At 33.7% G+C, this 7483-nt stretch overlaps 1 pseudogene; it reads left to right on the forward strand.

Moving 5' to 3' along the window:
• Positions 1-272: 272 nt before the first annotated feature.
• On the forward strand, positions 273-829 carry LOC111756602 (archaemetzincin-2-like; annotated as a pseudogene).
• The last annotated feature ends 6654 nt before the right edge of the window (positions 830-7483 follow it).

Genomic DNA, 7483 nt, shown 5'->3' on the forward strand with positions numbered 1-7483 from the left:
CTCACCAGAAAAATGCAGTACTTATCTACAATCTACTGAATCTTTAAAAAAACAGTGAAGAATACAGTAAATAGCTCAAGGCTTACTATGATGCATTTTTGCATGTACTGATTGCAAAACTCCTAGAAATAGTTTAGTTTCTGTTTCTGCAACCAGCTGTTCCTTCATAGTCAGTGATGACACTCAAAATCTACAAGTTCATGTGAGTCATATCCTGAGTTTCTTTAAAAAAAGAAGACAACTAAAGATGCCTTCTACATTTTGAGGAGAGCATGATTGATCTCTACCCAAGATACACCTATAAGTTTGTCTTCAGACAATTCTAACAGATGGTGTAGGAATATTCAGCTGCACCAGGGATGGAGGGGATTTCTATACCTCACGCCATGAAGGCAAAGTGAAGAAGCTCCACAAAAATATTGTCCAAAGCCTACTCCGTTTTTGATATCTATTATATTTCTGAAATCACTAGTGTTTTATTGTGATTCTAAAGAATTTGACCCATGATATTAGAAATATATTTGGGCTCTGACACTATCAACAACTTGCATGCCTAATACAAGACTCCAATCACTTGGAAGAAACTGACTGATTCCGTCTAAATCTTTACCCTACTTATATAAGTTGCAGTGCTTTTATCTCTTAATTATTGTAGAAAAATACAAAGCATTGGTGCATTTGATAGGATGAGGATGAATCTGACATACTGAGAGAAACTCACTCTAAAGCATAGCCCAGAGAACAATATGAACATACCAAATTGTATGGAAGTCTTTAAGGAAAGAAAAAAAAATGGATAATAAAATGCCTAGCTGTTCTCAAAAAGTAAGATATTTCTACACCAACACCAGGCTGTTTATCCCAGGAAGAATGTAGGACTCACCCAAAGGCCCAGTAGGGGGAAGTCAGGTGACTAGTCCACATCTTCATTGTGGGACCTAGCAATTGGACAAACATCAACCTTACAGTAGGACTCCAAGATACTACTGTACTAACAGTTGACACTAGTTGGATTGAAGGACCAAATATTAACTCAAAAGGGGAAAGTGACAAAACAAAAAAGCAAAATACAACCTCAAACATCTAGTCCACCAGGAGCAATTGCAGGAGACATTGAAATAGAGGACTTCAAAAGTAACACACCAAAAGTCTCTGAAAAGATAGCAAGTGAAATAAAAAAAACAACTCTATGAGGCTATGAAGGAAATCAAATTAGAAGTAGTCTCTTATAAAGATAGAAATAACAAACTTAGTAAAGGAGTTGCTGAGCACAGCTAAAGAAGAAATAGATAAAAAAGTACAGGAGCATGGGAAACTGACTGAAACTTTGAATGAACAATATAGAAAACAAGCAGAATTCATGAAACAAACTCAAAGAGATATCCAAGAAACAAAAAATTCTATTCAAAGCTGGCAAAACTGTTTAAATGAAGCTGAGGATAGGATTTCGGACCTTGAGGACAGGATCACAATTAGTGATCATGAAAGGATAGAACTTTTAAAAATAACAAAGCAGCATGAAATGACCATCTAACAGCTTCAAGATGATGCCAAGAGAAACAATATAAGATCAATAGGTATCAGTGAAGATGCAGGAGGGAATGCAAATGACACAAATAAAATGTTCAGAGAAAGAATAGCAGAAAATTCCCCAGATTATGGGGAAATAATCTGATATGCAGACAAGTGAGGCATATAAGATCCCAAACAATCACAACAAACATAAATCTACACCCAGACATTAATAAAAAAGATCCCAGACATACAGCATAAAAACAGAATACTAAAAGCTGTTAGAGAAAAGACACTATTCACTTATCAAGGAAAGCCCATTAGAATCACAGCACACTTTTCAGCCTGAAGTCAAGATGAGCTTGAAGTGAGGGATTTCAAGTTCTGAAAGAAAACAACTTTCAACCCAGACTGATGTACCCAGAAAAACTTTAATTCAAATTTAATGGAGAAACAAGATACTTCCATGACAAAAAACAACTGAAGAAATTCATGTCCACCAAACCAACCCTAGAAAGAGTATTGAAAGACATATTAGATAGAGATAAAAATGACCACAATCTCCAGAACAACAACAGAAAAAACTACCTGGTAGGACAAGCACTAAAGAAGGGGGAAAAGCAGAAAGCAAACACTTGGAACATTACATGGCAAAGTCAAGCCAGTACATATCAGTTATATTCATAAATGCGAATGGCCTCAATTCACCTATCAAAAGAAATAAGTTGACAGAATGGATCAAGAAACATGATCTCACAATATGCTGTATAAGAGAAACACATTAGACCCCAAAAGAAACTCATAGATTAAAATTCAAAGGATGGAAAACAGTATTCCATGCAACAGGACCCCAGAAAAAAGCATCAGTAACTATTCTATTTGCAGACAACATGAACTTCAAATCTAAAATGATTAAAAGAGATAAAGAAGGTCAGTATGCCTCATTAGTGGAAAAATTCAAGAGAAAGAACTAACAATTATAAATACATATGCACCAAATACAGGAGCACTCAACTATATAAGACAAATACTAATGGACATGAAAAACCAGATACACAAGAACACAATTGTAACAGGGGGCCTTAACACCCATTGTCACGAAGAGATATATCAACTAGAAAAAAAGGCAGCAAAAAAATAATAGAATTGAATCATATCTGTGAGCGATTGGACTTAGTGGATGTTTATAGAGGGTTCACCCAACCACATCAGAATACTTTTGTCTCAGCTGTGCATGGGACATTCTCCAAAATAGACCATACATTGTCCCATAAAATATTCTTAAGTAAATGCAAAGGTATTGAAATTATCCCATGCATAATATCTGACCTAGTGCACTGAAATTGGAAATTAATGGCAAAAGAAATTGCAAAACCTGCATAAATACCTGGAACTTAAATAACAACCTTCTGAACAACCAGTGGGCTACAGATGAAATTAAAGAAGAAATAAAGCAATACCTACAATTAAGTGAAAATGCAGAAACAACATACTGTAATCTGTGGGATGCAATGAAAGCAGTTTTAAGAGGGACATATATAGCAATAAACTTCATATCAAGAAAACAGAACAAGCACAAATAAACAACCTAATGTTTCATCTCAAGCCTTTAGGAAAAGAAGAGCAAGTTAAACCTAAAGCTCATAGGAGAGAGGAAATTGTAAAGATTAGAGCAGAAATCAATGCAACTGAAACAAACAAACAAAACAATACCAAGACTTAATAAATCAAAAAGCTGTTTTTTTGAGAGAATAAACAAAATTGACAAACCTCTAGCTAACCTTATAAAGAAAAAGAAAGAAAAACCCAAATCCATGCAATAAGGACTGAAAAGAGGGAAATTACTACAGATCCCAGGGAAATTCAAAAGATCATGAATACCTACTTTGAAAATCTCTACTCACATAGAGTGGGAAACACAGAGGAAATGGACAGATTTCTAGAAACATATGAACTACCAAAGCTCAACCATGAAGATATAGCAATTTTGAATAACCCAACACCAGCTATTGAAATTGAAAATGTAATTAAAAGCTTATCAACAAAGAAAAGCCCAGGTCCTGATGGATACATGACTGAATTCTACAAGAAACTTAGAGAAGATTTGATACCAATACTCCTTAAACTCTAAAATGAAATTGAAAAGGAACAATCCTCCCTAAATCATTCCTGAAGGCAAGTATTACTCTGATACCAAAACCAGAGAAAGATCCAACCAAAAAGAAGAACTACAGGTCAGTCTCACTAATGAACATTGACTCAAAGATTCTCAATAAAATACTGGCAAATAGAATGCAGCAAATCATCAAGAAGATTATACATTATTACCAAGTGGGATTCATTCCAGGATTTCAGTGGTGGTTTAAAAAACACAAATCAATAAATGTAATATACCACATCAACAGAGCCAAAAACAAAAACCAGAAGGTCATCTCAATAGTTGCAGAAATTTTTTTTTATAAAGTCCAACACATGTTCATGATAAAAACCCTTCAGAAATTCGGAATACATAGTGTCTGCCTCAATCTTATAAAGGCCATCTATGACAAACCAACAGCTAACATGTTACTAAATGGACAAAAATGGAAAGTTTTCGCTTTAAAATTAGGAACAAGACAAGGATGTCCACTATCACCACCCTATTTAATATTGTTCTGGAAATACTAGCCAGAGCAATCAGACAAGAGAGAGAAATAAAAAGAATAAAGATAGGAAAGAAGAAGTTAAATTATCACTATTTGCATATAACATGATATTCTATGTAGAAGACCAAAAAAACTCCATTAAAAGACTACTAGAGGTAATAAAAAAATTCAGCAGCATAGCTGGATATAAAGTCAATGCTCAAAAATCAATAGCATTACTGTACACAAATAAAAATCTCACTGAGAGAGAAATTATGGTAATATTGCCCTTCAGAATAGCATCTAAAAATGAAATACTTAGGAATCAACTAATTAAGAATGTAAAAGACCTATATGGAGCAAATTATGCTACACTAAAAAAGGAGATTGAAGAGGATATTAGAAAATGGAAACATATTCCTTGCTCTTGGCTAGGAAGAATCAACATTTTGAAATGGCCATACTCCCAAAACTGTTATATAGATGCAATGCAATTCCAATCAAAATACCATTAACATACCTCATAGATCTAGAGAAAACATTGCTAAAATTCATTTAGAAGCAAAAGAAAGCTAGAATAGCAAAGGCAATTCTGGGCAACAAAGGCAAAGTAAGAGACATCTCAATTCCTGACTTGAAACCATATTACAAAGCCACAGTGTTAAAATTAGCATAGTACTGACAAAGAAATAGACCTGAGGATTACTGGAACAGGTTAGAAGATGCAAACACAACTACAAAGACACTCAGCCATCTGATATTTGACAAAAGGGGCTAAACCTTCCAGGTTCATTGGAAATAAGATAGCCTCTTTAATAAATGGTGTTGGAAAATTGGCTCTCCATTAGCTAAAGACTGAAACTAGATCCATCCCTAACACCATTCCCAAAACTAAAGTCTAAATGTATCAAAGACCTAAATATTAAAACAGAAATACTAAATCTACTGGAAGAAATGGTAGGTAGAAGTCTTGGAGACATAGGGGTAGGCAGAGAATTCATGAAAAAAATGAAACTGCAAGGGAAAAAATTCAAAGAATCAACAACTGGGATCCCATATTATTGAAAAGATTTTGCACTTCAAAAGAAATAACCAACAGAGTGAAAAGAAAACCCACAGAATGGGAAAGAATTTTAGCTACGACGCCTCAGACAGAGGACTTATATCCAGATCATATAAAGAATTGAAATACATCAAGCCTCCCAAATTCAAAGACCATCTCCAAAAATGGGTATCTGAGATGAACATACAGTTCTCAGATGAAGATATACAAATGGCAAATAAATACGTGAAAAAATGTTCACCATCACTCATCATTTGAGAAATGCAAATTAAAACAGCATTGAGATTTCATCTCACTCCAGAAAGAATAGCTACCATCAAGAAATCAACTGATAACAAATGTTGGCAAGGCTGCAGGGAAAAAGGAACACTGCTCCATTGTTGGTGGGAGTGTAGACTGGTGCAGCCACTATAGAAATCAGTATGGAGATTTCTCAGAAGAGCAGGATTGGAAGTTTCATTCAATCCAGCTATTCCCCTTCCTGGATATTTTCCCAGAAAAACCGAAAAGGTCATATCACAGAGATATATTTGCACTCATGTTCATAGCAGCACAATTTGTAATAGCTAAATCTTGGAAATAAACAAGATGCCCATCAACCGCAGAGTGGATGAAAAAGATATGCTATTTTTATACAATGGAATATTACTCAGCTCTAAAAAGGATGATCTTGAGCCTTCATGGGTAAATGGAGGCAAGTTGAGAATATCCTCATAAGTGAATTAAGTAAGAATCCTATTTATAAATATCACATTGTGTTTCTAGTGTAAAAAGTAATAGGAAATGTAGGAGTAATAAAACCCAAAATATGCAATTGCTATTGTAAAAAAGAGAAGAAAAGAAAGTGCTCTAAAGGATACAATTACATGTATGTTTAAGTGTGTAGGACTGATAACCATATTACTAGGTTTTTGCTGGATATTTGAACAGAAGTTTTTGCAGTCTCACTGTTTGAATGTCCACTTTTTATGCTTTAATTTTGTAACTTGAACAACTATTTCTTAGAGGACAATATGTAATTTATGAACTAGTGATTTCTTACTGTTTTTTTAAAATTCTGTATTATTTCTACTCTTTTTGTTTTGCTTTTTTCTCTTCAAATAAACTTTTAAAAAATAAAATTGAAATAAAATAAATGCATGTGCATTAAACAGTAAATGAATAAAAAGCTTTTACATAGAAAAATAAACAACCAATACAGTAGAAAGAGAGCATACAGAATGGGAAAATTTTATGCCACTTATTACTTGGACACAGTATAGTATCTAGAATACATCCTGAACTAAAAGCTTTGGATCTCCACCGTAAAAGTCCCAATCAAAAAATATGTAAGTGATATTATAGACCCTTCTCAGAAGAAAAAATGTGAATGGCCAGTAAATACATGGAGATTTGTTCAACATTGCTGGTAATTAAAAATACAAATTAAAGAAATACTGTAGTTTCATCTTACCCTGCAAAGAATGGATATCATCAAGAAATCAAATACTACTAAATGTTGTGAAGCTCTGGAGTAAAAATGAACTCTTCTACACTGTTGGTGGGAATATAAACTAGCACAAACACATGGAAATCAGCATGGAAATTCCTCAAAAATTTGACAATAGAAATTCCATTTCACCCATCTATTTCTCTTTTAGATACTTTTCTGAAATAGTTAAAAATAATATTACAGTGATATATGCATCTCCAAGTTATTAGCAGCACAAGTCTTTATAGTTAAATTTTATAAACAGCGTATATGTCCATCAGCAGACAAATGGATAGAAAAGATGTGATATTTACACACAACGGAACACTACTCTGCAAAAAAGCATGACAAACTTTAGGCATTTGTGACAAAATGGATACACCTTAAAACCATAATGTTAAGTAAATTAAATTAGATACACAAGATTAAATCTCACATGGTTTGTCATACAAGAAGCCCAAAATATAAATAAAAAAGTGAGATAAAAGATAGATAATAAAATTAAGAAGATTTTATAGAAATGAGAAAGAATCAAGAGGTCGAGGTAGTGGGGCAGGAGAGGGAATAGAATAGGAGGAAGAGACTGAAAAAGAATGTTGTGTACATGTTCCCCACTCCTCACAAGGAGTAGAATTATTATGCACTGCAAACATGTGCTAATAAAAATAAACACAAGTAGAATATCAAAAGGTTGGTTTCTAATGCTTTACAAGTGCTTTCTCTTTATTTGTTGAAGGTCATACATATGAGTTGCTCTTATTATTACAAGAGCAGTACATTCATTGATAATAGAAAATAAGTGGCCTCCCGAAA

This window comes from Cavia porcellus, unplaced genomic scaffold (assembly GCF_034190915.1).
Source record: "Cavia porcellus strain 051 isolate PalLab524CR breed Dunkin Hartley unplaced genomic scaffold, mCavPor4.1 scaffold_24, whole genome shotgun sequence".
Classification (NCBI taxonomy): Eukaryota; Metazoa; Chordata; class Mammalia; order Rodentia; family Caviidae; genus Cavia; species Cavia porcellus.